The sequence below is a fragment of the Somniosus microcephalus genome, chromosome 22, assembly GCF_052327205.1.
Source record: "Somniosus microcephalus isolate GS21.2 chromosome 22, FLI_Smic_1.0, whole genome shotgun sequence".
In the NCBI taxonomy this organism is placed as follows: domain Eukaryota; kingdom Metazoa; phylum Chordata; class Chondrichthyes; order Squaliformes; family Somniosidae; genus Somniosus; species Somniosus microcephalus.
In genome coordinates, this window is record NC_141008.1 from 8384227 (window position 1) to 8398851 (window position 14625).

A 14625-nucleotide genomic window follows, 5' to 3' on the forward strand; every position below is an offset into this window, starting at 1 on the left:
GTCACAGCCTTATAATTACAGTCAACACTAAGGCACCGAAGTGCTTGTAAATAAGTATCCAAAGATTCTCCCACCTGCTGCCTACGGGCAGATAGAAGATGACGTGCAAATACCTCATTCTTTGGTTTAACAAAAATCTTTTCCAATGTAGAAATAGCCTCTTCATAAGTTTTACAGTGCAAAATATATTTATATACATCCGGGTCAATGTAGTTGATCAGCATATTCAGCTTATTTAGAGCCTCTTGATCCAACACGCCCAAAAAGTTTTTAAATGTACAATACCAATGTTTCCATTTATCATCCACTCCAGCAGAATTGGGGTCAGCCTTGAATCGTTCTGGTTGAAGATATCGCTCCATTCTAACATAAAGTTAATAAATTGAAATAAAGAACAGATTTGCCTTATTAACTTTAAAATCGGCAGCATATCTTTCTACATCCAGTCCCAACTAAAGCTAGAAAAGGACTGAATTTAAGGTAGCCACAACACGTCATGTGATCATCAACTACCAATGAGATTACAACACATATCCCAAGGCAGTTAACAAACAACGAATCACAATACTTCCACTAATCAAGGAATAATCACCACAATGAGTTTGACAGCTCTTACTGTCAAACTCATGAATGAACTTTTGCAACCTCCCATTGGTTGCCCTTTGCTCACGTGATCCCAGCCAGCTCATCGCACTAAGTACGCCGCTGGGTCACGCACGCACAGCGCGGCAGGACCTCAAGCGGGCCAGTGAGAGGAATTGCAATGCGGGCCACGATTCAAATGTCAGCGCGCCGGGTAAGTGCACATCGGGGGCTTGCACGCGCGGCAAGCTCCCGATCCTAATTTCAGGGCCGTTGTCTTTGGCCCTGGCACAAACTTACACCCACCCCTCCCCTCCCCAGCCAATGTCTCAGGTTGAACCAAACAGTCTACAACCTTGGGATCCTAGTGAACCCCCAGATGAACCTCTGACCCCATCACAAAGATCACCTGCAGAGAAAGTGAGACAAGAGGTGGGGAGAACCCCCATTGCTCAGGTGAAGGCCAACTAATGTCAGACTGGGGGTGCTGAGCAAATCCCAGGGCAGGGCAGAGTGGGCAGAGACCTGATGTGATGGGTCTTTGCCCTTAACTACCTGTCGCTGCACCTGGAACTGAGCAACCTTTACAATCTCGGAGCTGTGTTTATTCTTCCCTGCCACTACGATGGTGGCCTGATAAAAATGGTTGAAGATTGTGCACATTGCGATCTGCTTTGAGTAAACGATGCCTTGGGATGTGGGCTGAGTTGGTAATGGTCTCAGTGCACTGCTGCCTTCGTTCCATATCTAACTGGGAATAAAAGACTGATTTTATTGTGCCGATGTGGCATACACACATCTCGGGGCCTGGATTTTTGTAAGAAACCTATTGCAAATTTCATTCTTTTAAATCAAAATCAGGAGGAAATTTTCTTCTGCGACCCAAAGATGTGCGGGTTAGGTTGATTGGCTATGATAAATTGACCCTTAGTGTTAGGGGGATTAAATACGTGGGGGTTACGGGGATAGGGTGGGATATGTGTTGGTGTAGGGGTTACGGGGATCGGGTGGGATATGTGTCAGTGCAGGCTCGATGGGCTGAAATGGCCTCTATCTGCACTGTGGGGTTTCTGTGATTCTGTGATTCTGTGATTCTGTGAATTTAACACCTGAACAAAAATCTAGATGATCGGTAACAGCTGATTAAATGATCTCTAAGGACGTTACTCATGGGGCCTACACAAGGCAGTGCTAATTGAGCCCGTGCATAGGCCCTGACTGCCAATAGACCCTTTATTCTCCCTTCCACCGACTGTTGAACACTGGTCAGTTGGGAAGCCCTCGCGCCCTTGTGGCGATACAGCTCAATGGGCAGGGAAAACGGTGAGGGCCGCACTTTTCTCATTTGCTTCTATCCACCAGTCCACATTCAGGGGGATTACTCTGTGCTGAAGGAACCGGCCACCCTTCCCATCGCACCCCCAACCCCCTGACCCCCCCCGCCGGGAGGAGGGCTGCAGGAGATCAAATCCCCGAGCAATGTTCCAGCCCCGTCTGCCCCAGTTGACTTCAGTTAGTTGTGGCTGATATTTAAGGGCAGAACTTCCAATTGGTGAAGTTTACATACAAACAGCGTTCTGCTGATCCTCTGCTGAATGTTGAACGATCAGCGCCTGCTAAAACCCGCATAATTCTGCAACACAGAAAGGAGAAACCTTTCAGTCAGAAACCCTTCTTGCGTACCGCAGTGTAGTGGTTAGGTTACTGGACTAATAATCCAGAGAGCGAGAGGTCCAATCCCACCATGGCAGTTTATAAAGAATCTGGAAATAAAAAAGCTGGTATCAGTAAAAGTGACCATGAAACTGTCAGAAAAACCCAACTGGTTCACTAATGTCCTTTAGAGAAGGGAACCTGCCGTCCTTACCTGGTCTGGACTATATGTGACTCCAGTCCCACACCAATGTGGTTGACTCCTGACTGTCTACTGAAGTGGCCATAAAGCCACTCAGCTACAAAGAAGAAGGCCCACCACCACCTTCTCAGGGAGACTAGGGATGGGCAATAAATGCCGACCTTGCCAGCGATGCCCACAGCTCGAGGATTAATAAATAAAGAAAGGTCTGTCTGCAGACATGGTGCTCCTCCAATCAGAGAGCCACATGTGCAGGGAAGCAGTGGAAGATTAGCTCAAAGGGATGGATTTTCCTCCGTGATCTCGCCCAAAACTGGGTGGGGTTGTGACGGAAACGGCAAGACAGGGAGGCCTTTCCATGGCCTGCCCACCAGGATTTTCTTCCCCCGTCCATCTCTACGGGGACCACAGCCAGCTGCACCTGCCACATGTAATTACAGGGGGAATTACAGGGTCCGGCCTCATACCCCAATTCGTTCCAGTCTGCCCCAGTTCCCACTGCAGGCCTTCCGATAGAGGCAGAGGGCCTGAAAGAGGCTTCCTCTCCCTCCATATCAACCCAAACATCTACCTTTGTTAGTCTTGCCAATGTTCCTGGGCGATAGTGGTAGGCTCTCTCTTCCCTGGGAGCCCACTGTGCATTACGAATAACAGCTGCTGTTACTCTGCCCCAAAGAAGGAGATCTGGCCCATAAGGAATCGTACATTTCCTGCCTTTCTTCTCTCCCCCGTTAAGGAATGCTTTCTAATATCTGGGTTACGTTCCAGGTAATGATTAGCAGAGGGCCTTCACACTCTGTACTTTCATTTTAAAGGGAAAATGGCCCCCAGGTAGAGTGGTATAACACAGTCTCACCTCACCTCCCCAAGGCTGTGACTGAGAAGCACCAGGCATCCACCTCTGCACCATCAGCCACTGAGGGAGACTGAGGAGAAGGTGGACCTGGCTAGGACTGTGATGAAATATGTCATTCATCAGACTCTGTATTTAACTACATATATTGTATTGCCTGCTCCTGTGTTTTTACCTTGTATTGTATATAGTGCACCGCCCCCTTTCTGTCCATTGGGTGTGTCGGCTCCGCCCATACCTGGCTCTACTTAAGGCAAGCCCAGGCTAGCCTTGCAGCAGAACAGCAGAATGCTAGGTGAAGACACAGGCATCTTTCTTTGCTAATAAAAGCCTAGTTTTATCCAGTTAACTTTGAGCCTTGAAGTTATTGAGGCGCATCAAGGACTGAGTATTTTTTTTTAACTTTCTCTTGGGATGTGGGCCACACTGACTCGTCTGTATTTATTGCCCATCATTAGTTGCCCTGAGGGCATTAAAATCAAGGTTAACGCTCCAGTGCAGTACTGAGGGAGTGCTGCACTGTCAGAGATGCTGAGACGTTAACTCGAGGCCCTGTCTGCCCTCTCGGGTGGACGTAAAAGATCTCACGGCACTATTTCGAAGAAGAGCAGGGGGGGTTATCCCCGGTGTCCTGGCCATTATTTATCCCTCAATCAACATCACTAAAACAAATTATCTGGTCATTATTACATTGCTGCATGTGGGAGCTTGCTGTGCGCAAATTGGCTGCTGCGTTTCCTACATTACAACAGGCCTGTCTCACACACACCCTCACAGCAGCCAGCTACACAGGGAATCCAGCGGGTGCCTTGGCAGATACTCTGCTTATCCCCTTGGCTGAGGCTGGGCGTGTGGTACAGAGGGACAGCAACAACACAAATCAAATAACTTCCAGGAAATCTAAGCAAAGTCGGCCAGCTGCTTGGACATTTCATCCGTGTCATCAAACCTGGATAACATGCTCCTCAATCACCCATCTAAATATGACACAATGAGGTCAAAACCCATCAAACACAACTTTCGCCACCTTTTCCCCAAACATTTCCCGTACTTTAAACAGTCTGTGAGCTTTTATTTCAGCGTGCAGCTCTTTGACACGATCTCAGTAACACTGAGTGTTGGAACAGCTGCTGTGGCAAGTCACAAACTGACCCCAATTTTAACTAAATATAGCTGTGGACGAGAAGAGTGGAGACTGTGAAAGAGTGCAGCACTGACAGTCACACCATTCTAAATACAGCCTGAGTGACACAGCTCCCAAACAATGGCATACATTTATCACATTAGTCATAACTGGAAGCTCTGCTACGTTAAGCTATCGCACACTCTCCTTTAAAGATCAGCGGGTGAATTATTCAGCTGAGATCACTAAACAGAAACAATACACGAGGAATGAGACATTGCCCCCCCTCCCCCCCACTCCCCTTTCCCTTATCTCCTTCAGTCCCAGTGGCATCCGATCTGCAATCAGATTTTTGGATACTGTTAATTCCGCTCTCTGCTTGACCCACCTGGACTCGCGCTTACACAGTCTGGGAATGTTTCATCCCCAACCGCCCCACCCCCTCCTGTTCACAGTAATCTGAGTGGAATCTATTCCCGAGAGAATGGCTGTGTGGAAATGATAGTCAAAGTCAGGATTCAGACACAGCTCACTGCATCATGCCACATGAACACTGCAGCATCAAACCACACACATTCAAACATTGCTATTTTAGGGTCACAGGAGATGAGACTTTAAACAAAAAAAATGTAATGGGAACTGAACCAATTTCTTTTATCAGGAACAGATGGTCAGTGGCAGGACAGTGCAGTGGGATTGTTCATTGTCCTGTCACTTCCAGCCCATACTGATGTGATGAAATTCTCTCTCTCTCTCTAATGGCTTTAAAAGCCCTCTGTAAAGAAAAGGGAAAACTTGAATTTATACAGCACGTTATCACATCCTCAGAATGTCCCAAAGCGCTGCACAGCTAATGAACTACAGTCACTCAAAGAGAAGAGACAGATGAAAATCCCGTAGGAGGTAAGGTGGGCATTCCCTGAAGAGAGAAGAGACAAATGATGAAAAGTCATCAACCCGATGAAGGGTCATCGACCTGAAACGTTAACTCTGTTTCTCTCTCCACAGAGGCTGCCTGATCTGCTGAGTGTTTCCAGCTTTTTCTGTTTTCATTACAGTCACTGTTGTTTTGTAGACAAATGTGGCAGCTGGTTTATGCACAGCAAGATCCCACAAACAGCAAATAGGATGAAGGACCAGTTAATTTGTTGACTGAGGGATCAATGTTGACCAGGACATGGGGTGGGTTGGGGTGGGGAGGGGGTGGAGAGTAACTTTCTCCTTCACCACCTGGGCACTAACCTGGGTAACATTGTAGAACCCGCCCGGTTTTCATCCAATTGAAATCAATGGCCACTCAATGACTTTGGCCCAGAAATTCGGGTCTCCACGGGTGAGTACGCACGGGGTACTCACCTGTAGGCTCGATGGAAGTGCCGGTTTCCTGCATGCACTGCGCATGCGCGGGAAACCGGCACTTCCGTTCCTCTGAACGAAGGGGTTCAGAGGTCGAACGCGTGCGCAGGAGGGGCTGCGCGTGCGCTTTGCACTTACGTTTTTTATACAGGTTTTTCCGTGAGGGTAAGTCTTTAGAATTTAGAAATTTAAAAAGCAGGCATAAGGCCTGCTTTTTACAAGGTAAGTGGTCAATTAATTAAAATTAAAACATTTTTTCCACAGGTTTATTATTTTCAAATACGTACTTTAAAGCAAGGTAAGTTTATTTTTAGCCCTGTTGGAATATAAAATTATTTTTTTCAAAAATTTAAATTATTGTTTAAAATAGTTATTTCATGTAATTTATAGTTCATTTAAAAAATGTGATTTAAAAACAAAATTTATTTTAAGGTTTACTGCTATTTTGGGGCCGTAGTATTTATAAGTCTTGACAGCTCTTCCTGTCAAGACTTATGAATGAGCATTTCCCTGCTCCGATTGGCTGCCCATGGCCCATGTGATCCCAGGGGACGCATCGAACTAACTGCGCCCCTGGGATATGCAAGCACTGCGCGCCGGGAGTTGGCGCAGGCCCCGGATTGGAATTCCACGGGGACCGACAGCTCAACTGCCGGCGCGCAAGGTAAGTGCCGGTCAGGGGCTTGCACCCGCGGGAAGCCCCTGACCTGAATTTCTGGGCCAATATCTTTAGTGGCAGTCAAGGTTTGAGTTGGACAAGCAGCAAAGTTAAAAGCACAGGAACAGTCAGTCATTCAGTCCGATGAGCCTGCTCCACCATTCAATTAGACCATAGATGATAGCAAAATACTGCAGATGCTGGAAATCCGAAATAACAACAGAAAATGCTGATCTGTACCTCAGCTCCATTTATCCACCTTTGATCTATATTCCTTGATGCCCTTACCAACAAACATCGATCGATCTCAATCTTGATAGATCCTCAAGGGTTATAGGAACAGGAGGAGGCCATTCAGCCCTTTGAGCCTGTTCCACCATTCATTGAGATCATGGCCGATCTGTGTCTTAACTCCATCCACCCGCCTTGGCTCCATATCTCTTAATACCCTTGGCTAGCAAACATCTATTGATCTCAGATTTAAGATTATTAATTGAGCTAGCATTTGCTGTTTTTGGTGGGAGAGAGTTCCACACTCTACCACCCTTTGTGTGAAGAAGTGTTCCCTAACTTCTCTCCTCAATGGCCTGGTTCTGTCCTTTTAAGGTTATGTCCCCTTGTCCCAGACTCCCCCACCAGTGGAAACATTTTCTCTCTGCCCTATCAATTCCTTTCAATATCCTAAAAACCTCAATAAATCACCCCTTAACCTTCTATATTCCAGGGAATACAAGCCCAGTTTATGTAATCTCTCCTCATAATCTAACCCTGGGTGCCCTGGTATCATTCTGGTGAATCTGCGCTGCAGTCCTTCCAAGGCCAGTATAATGGCCCAGAAATTCGGGTCTCCACGGGTGAGTACGCACGGGGTACTCACCCGTAGGCCCAATGGAAGTGCCGGTTCCCTGCATGCACTGCGCATGCGCAGGAAACCAGCACTTCCGTTCCTCTGAACGAAGGGGTTCAGAAGTCGAACGCGTGCGCAGGAGGGGCTGCGCGTGCGCATCAAACTTCGTTTTTTTTTTACAGGTTTTCCCGGGAAGGTAAGTCTGCAGAAGTTAGAAATGTAAAAAGCAGGTGTAAGGCCTGCTTTTTACAAGGTAAGTGGTGAATTAATTAAAATTAAAACATTTTTTCCACAGGTTTATTATTTTTAAATACTTTAAAGTAAGGTAAGTTTATTTTTAGCCCCGTTAGAAAATAAAATGATTTTTTTCAAAAATTTAAATTATTGTTTAAAATAGTTATTTCATGTAATTTATAGTTTATTTAAAAAATTTGATTTTATTAAAATTTATTTGAAGATTTAGTGCTGTTTTGGGGCCGTAGTATTTATAAGTCTTGACAGCACTTCCTGCCAGACTTATGAATGGAGCATTCCCTGCTCCGATTGGATCCCCATGGCCCACGTGATCCCAGAGGATGCTTCGAACTAACTGCGCCCCTGGGATACACAAGCACTGCGCGCCGTCAGCTGGACCAGGCCCCAGATCGGAATTCCACAGGGGCCCACAGCTCAACGGCCGGCGCGCAAGGTAAGTGCAGATCGGGGGCTTGCACCCGTGGGAAGCCCCCGACCTGAATTTCTGGGCCATTCCTTCTAAGGTGTGGTGCCCAGAACTGTACACAGTGCTCCAGATGTGGTTTAACCAGGGCTTTGTATAGCTGTAGCAAAACTTCCTCCTCTTTATATTCCAACCCTCTAGATATAAAGGCTAACATTCCATTAGCCTTTTTGCACCTGACCACCAATTTTAGTGATCTGTGTACATGGACACATAAATCTTTTTGGACCTCCACTGTTCCCAGCATTTCACCATTTAAAAAAATACTCGGCTCTATCCTTTTTTGGTCCAAAATTGATAACCTCACACTTACCTGCTTTGAAATCCATCTGCCGCTGTTTTGCCCACTTACTTAATCTATCAACGTCTCTTTGTAATTTTATAATCTTGTCTACACTACTTACTATGCCACCAATCTTTGTATCATCGGCAAACTTGGATATATGGCTCCCTATTGTGTTATCTAAGTCATTAATAAATATGGTGAATAGTTGAGGCCCCAGCACATGTCCTTGTGGGATACCTCTAGTCACTTCCTTCCAATTCGAGTACATGCCCATTATCCCTGTTCTCTGTCTTCTACCACCTAATCAATCTCCTAACCAGGTTAATAACTTGCTTTCAACTCCATAGAGGAAAAATTCAGTTGGTCAGCACCTCCAGTTAGCACCTGGCGAGGGTGCTAATGGGGCACTGAGGCAGTAGTGCGGCAGCGAGGTGAATCCAGTGCCGCATGCCAAATCCGGCCCCCCTGTAGCGCCGCTGCTACGAGTTACCGCCGGGGACCTCAGCACCAGGCAGATCGTGACGTCAGTGTGCGTGCAATGCTCACTGGGTGCTTGATCTGCAAAATTAATTGTCGCCCCCTGCCTTAGCGCCTCACCTTGCCCCAACAGCAATGGGGGGAGGAGGCGTGAAGCAGTCGGTAGCCGGCCCCAGGAGCGCGACTTAAAGGGATCATGTGTAATGAGTCGCAGCTGTCAGGTTAGTGCTGTTTCACTGCTTCCTTGTCAGTTTGACATTGATTTAATCTGTTGCACAGTCATTTAAAGCTTGTTTAGTTTCAGGAGTTTTGTGGCTATTAACAATTAGTTACATTTATTCTCACAACCTATCAAAGTGCTGCACTTGGTTACATTAATGGGGGCTATACTGGCAGTCGCCCTCGCCCTCCAGGATCTACGGCGGAGGGAGCGGAGGCAGTGAGAAAGATTGGAACATGTGGCCAGAGGGAGGAGGAGGGCCATGAGGGCTCTCAACAGGAGGCCTAACCCTCCGACGGTATTCCGAGAGCACTTCTACATCCAATTAAGCGAGGAGCAGTGTATTAGAAGGTTCCGCTTCACCAAGGAAGTGGTCACAGAACTCTGCCATCTCCTGCAACCAGACCTCCAGCCTCAGATCAGGGCGACCACGGCTCTCTCAGTGGCAGTCAAGGTCACCGTCGCCCTCAATTTCTTTGCCAGCGGATCCTTCCAGTCTGCAACAGGGGATAACATTGAATCATAGAATCATAGAAAGTTACAGCACGGAAGGAGGCCATTTCATAGAAACATAGAAGATAGGAGCAGGAGTAGGCCATTCGGCCCCTCGAGCCTGCTCCGCCATTCAATGAGATCATGGCTGATCATCCAAATTCAGTACCCGGTCCATGCTTTCTCCCCATACCCCTTGAACCCTTTAGCCTTAAGAAATATATCCAACTCCTTCTTAAATATATTTAATGTATTGGCCTCTACTGCCTTCTGTGGTAGAGAATCCCACAGGTTCACCATTCTCTGGGTGAAGAAATTTCTCCTCATTTCTGTCCTAAATGGCTTACCCCTTATCCTCAGACTGTGACCCCTGGTTCTGGACTCCCCGACCATCGGGAACATCCTTCCTGCATCTAGTCTGTCCAGTCCTGTCACAATTGTATAAGTTTCAATGAGATCCCCTCTCATTCTTCTAAACTCCAGCGAGTACAAGCCCAATCATCCCAATCTCTCCTCATACGTCATTCCTGCCATCCCAGGTATCAGCCTGGTGAATCTTCGCTGAACTCCTTCCATGGCAAGAACATCCTTCCTCAGATAAGGCGACCAAAACTGCACAAAATACTCAAGATGTGGTCTCACCAAGGCCCTGTACAACTGCAGCAAGACGTCCTTGTTCCTGTACTCAAACCCTCTCGCTACGAAGGCCAACATACCATTTGCCTTCTTAACTGCCTGCTGCACCTGCATGCTTACCTTCGGCGACTGGTGCACAAGGACACCCAGGTCTCGTTGCACTTCCCCTTTTCCCAATCTATTGCCATCTGCCTTCCTGTTTTTGCCACTAAAGTGGATAACCTCACATTTATCCACGTTATAGTGCATCTGCCATGCTTCTGCTCAATCACCCAACCTGTCCAAATCATCCTGTAGTTTCTCGGCATCCTCCTCACAGCACACACGCCCACCCAGCTTTGTGTTGTCTGCAAATTTGGAGATATTACATCGAGTTCCCTTGTCTAGATCATTAATATATATTGTGAATAGCTGAGGTCCAAGGACCGATCCCTGCGGTACCCCACTAGTCACTGCCTGCCATTTGGAAAAAGACCCGTTTATTCCAACTCTTTGCTTTCTGTCTGCCAACCAGTTCTCTATCCAAGTCAATACCTTGCCCCCAATCCCTTGTGCCTTAACTTTACACGCTAATCTCTTATGCGGGACCTTATCGAAAGCCTTCTGAAAGTCCAAATACACCACATCCACTGGTTCTCCCTTACCTATTTTTCTAGTTACATCCTCAAAAAATTCCAGTAGATTAGTCAAGCACGATTTACCTTTTGTAAATCCATGTTGACTTTGTCCGATCCTGTCACTGTTTTCCAAGTGCTCTGCTATTACATCTTTTATAATGGACTCTCACATTTTCCCCACTACCGATGTCAGGCTTACCGGTCTGTAATTCCCCGTTTTCTCTCTACCACCTTTTTTGAATAGTGGGGTAACATTAGCTACCCTCCAATCCATGGGTGCTGTTCCAGATTCTATCAAATGTTGGAAGATGATCAGCAATACATCTACTATTTCTAGGGCCACTTCCTTAAGTACCCTAGGATGTAGATTATCAGGCCCTGGGGATTTATCGGCCTTCAATCCCATCAATTTCCCCAACACCATTTCCCTACAAATACTGATTTCTTTCAGTTCCTCCCTTTCATCAGACCCTATGTTCCCCGACATCTCTGGGAGGTTATTTGTGTCCTCCTTTGTGAAGACAGAACCAAAATATGTATTTAATTGGTCCGCCATTTCTTTGTTCCCCATTATAAATTGCCCTGATTCTGACTGCAAGTGACCTACGCTTGACTTCACCAGTCTTTTTCTCTTCACAGATCTATAAAAGCTTTTACAGTCAGTTTTTATGTTCCCTGCAAGCTTACTCTCATATTCTATTTTCCCTTTCTTAATTAATCCCTTTGTCCTCCTTTGTTGAATCCTAAACTGCTCCCAATCCTCAGGTTTACTGCTTTTTCTGGCCAATTTATATGTCCTCTCCTTGGATCTTATGCTATCCCTAATTTCCCTTGTTAGCCATGGTTGAGTCACCATTTTTGTTTTATTTTTATGCCAAACTGGGATGAACAAATTCTGTAGTTCATCCATGCGATCTTTGAATGTTTGCCATTGCCTATCCACCGTCAACCCTTTGAGTGACATTCCCCAATTAATCCTACCCAACTCGCACTTCAGACCATCGTAGTTTACTTTATTTAAATTCAGGACCCTAGTCTCTGAGTCAAGTACTTCATTCTCCATCTTAATGAAGAATTCAATCATATTATGATCGCTCCGACCCAAGGGGCCTCGTACAACAAGATTGTTAATTAATCCTTTCTCGTTACATAATACACAGTCTTTCGGCCTATTGAGTCCGCACCGGCCAACAAAGAGCTATCCAGCCTAACCCCACTTCCCAGCACTTGGTCCGTAGCCCTGCAGGTTACAGCATCCCAAGTGTTATAAATCTCATCATCATCAAGAAACCACTCGTGGTATAACGCTGGACGGCCAGCTGGTGGCGCCGTCCAAGAAGTATAAATACTCGGGCGTGGGCCCAGCCTGCCAGGGACATTTTGTAAGACAAGGAACTAGTGAAGTACAACTAGACCTCCATGTTCTGAAACAAGTTGATTAAAGCCTTGCTTTATACTCAAACCAAGTGTGTAGTGAGTTTTATTACGTCAATTTAATCAACTTGATATCGACTCCACGCTCCGAGTGATTTCAGGAACAGCCAGCTATGACTTCAACTGCAGAAGGGAACTCCGGCGTAGAAATCAATCCATCATGGACAAACTACTCAGACCCGCCCGTCTTGACCTGGACCCAAATTCACCTACAACTGCTAAGGTATGGAAACACTGGTATCGTACCTTCAGCAACTTCCTCAGGGTGTGTGGTGAGAATGTTCCTGATAAATTAGAGATACTTGCCAATTACGTATCTCCTCATGTGTTTGACTACATCGAAGACTGTGTAGACTATGACTCCACTATCCTAATATTACAGCGACTATATGTTAAGGCCCCAAACAAAATTTTTGCTCGGCATCTATTGGCCACAACTCGACAACAACCCGGGGAATCACTTGACGAATTCCTTCAAAAGCTTCGCAGGCTCAGCAAGGATTGTAACCTTAAAGCTGTCACAGCTGAGCAGTACCAGAAGGAGCTAATTCACGATTCCTTTATTAATGGAATTACGTCTCCCTTCATATGCCAGTGTCTGTTGGAGAATAAAACCCTTGAGTTACAGGCTGCCTATGACCAGGTGTGTTCCCTGGACTTAGCAAAGAGGAATGCAGATACCTATCTTTTACCTCGTGCACGGGCTGCTGCTATCACTTTTAATGACTCCTTCGATAGGTCTCGGGCGGAAGCCCTCACTGATGATGACTCTAACTTAGCAGATGACAACCCTACCCAAGAAGCCTTCACTGATGACGACCCCACCCTAGCGGCACCTTGGCAATCTGGAAGAAAGTGTTTCTTCTGTGGAGGTGCATTCCATTATAAGAAATTTTGTCCTGCTCGTAACGCAACCTGCAATCATTGCAGCAGGAAAGGTCACTTTTCTAAGGTATGCCAGTCAAGGGCCTCTGTTAGAAAGGCTACCTTTCTAAGGGATACCGGTCGAGAGCTCCTGTTAGTTTTGCAGCTACTATCTATAAAACTGCTCCTCCCCCAAGAGCCACTACTAAGGTTACAGCTGCTATCTTTGAAACTGCTCCTCCCCCAAGAACCTCTACTAAGGTTACAGCTGTCAAGGGTAAAACTGCCCCTCCTCCCATCACAGCTGTTTTTCCCCAAAGTCTGTCCCATGCAGCCACGAAGGTTTCGGTAAATGGACACATTTTGAGTGCACTAATCGAATCATGCAGCTCTGACAGCTTCATTAGTGAGCGGGCTGTCAGTAAGTTAAAACTGCGTATTTAACCTTCGGACAGGGAAATTGCAATGGCTCGGACGACACTGGCCACCATTTCTTCCGCCTTTTGTCTTGTCGACCTTGTTCTCAATGGTCGCACTTATTTCTCCACCCGGCTCGGGGTGCTCAAAAACCTATGCAGTGATGTGCTCCTGAGACAGGATTTCCAGAAACAACACAAAAGACTCACTTTCGAGTTTGGAGGGTCAAAGCCGGAGCTTACTATTTCCAAAGTACCGTTTAGTGCGCTTTCGGCAGCTTCGCTCGACGAGCCCTCCCTGTTTTCCAATCTTTCCCCCTGATGTAAGCCCATAGTCACTAAATCATGACGTTGCAGCCAAGATGATTGATCCTTTGTCGAGGCAGAGATCTCTCACCTTCTAGCTGATGGTATCATTGAGCCATTTCATCTTCCTGGCGGGCTCAAGTCGTTGTTGTTAAAAATCCTCTGAAGCAACACAAGAAACGTCTTTGCATTGATTACTCGCAAACTATTAACCAGTATCCCGACCTGGATGCCTACCCACTACCACGCATCGATGACATGGTCAATAACCTTGCCAACTACAAGGTATTTTCAACTTTTGATTTAAAGAGCGCATATCATCAAGTACCGTTAAAGGACTCTGACAAAAAGTATACGGCCTTTGAGGCCAATGGTCGGCTTTACCAGTTTTGTCGCCTTCCATTTGGGGTCACCAATGGGGTGGTCATCTTTCAACGGGCAATGGATAGCCTAGTCAAACAGGAAAACTTAATGGACACTTTTCCATATCTGGATAATATCACCATTGCTGGTCATGAGCAGAAAGAGCATGATGCCAACCTCCAGAAATTTTTTGACGCTCTCCGTCGTCGCAACTTAACCTTAAATAAGTCCAAATCTGTGAAATCAGTAACATCAGTCAACATTCTTGGCTACTGGGTGGGCAACGGTGTCATCAAACCGGATCCGGAGCGACTTCGTCCGCTTCAGGAGCTCCCTCCCCCTACGAATCTCGGCTCTCTTCATCGGGCACTCGGCATGTTCACCTATTATGTGAAATGGATACCCCACTTCTCCGACAAGATCCAGCCCCTGCTTCACGCAAAGCCTTTACCATTGGGGGCAACGGCTATTTCAGCTTTCAACCTCCTCAAGCGACAACTGGAAAAAGCCACGCTTCGTTCC

At 46.5% G+C, this 14625-nt stretch overlaps 1 long non-coding RNA gene across 1 annotated transcript in view; it reads right to left on the reverse strand.

The window, feature by feature from the left end:
• Positions 1-14625, reverse strand: part of LOC147102013 (uncharacterized) — a 123345-nt gene that overhangs the window by 69908 nt on the left and 38812 nt on the right. The window contains exon 2 of the long non-coding RNA XR_015073196.1: positions 2266-2345. This is a non-coding gene — a long non-coding RNA (uncharacterized LOC147102013). The remainder of the gene's footprint in view (positions 1-2265; positions 2346-14625) is intronic.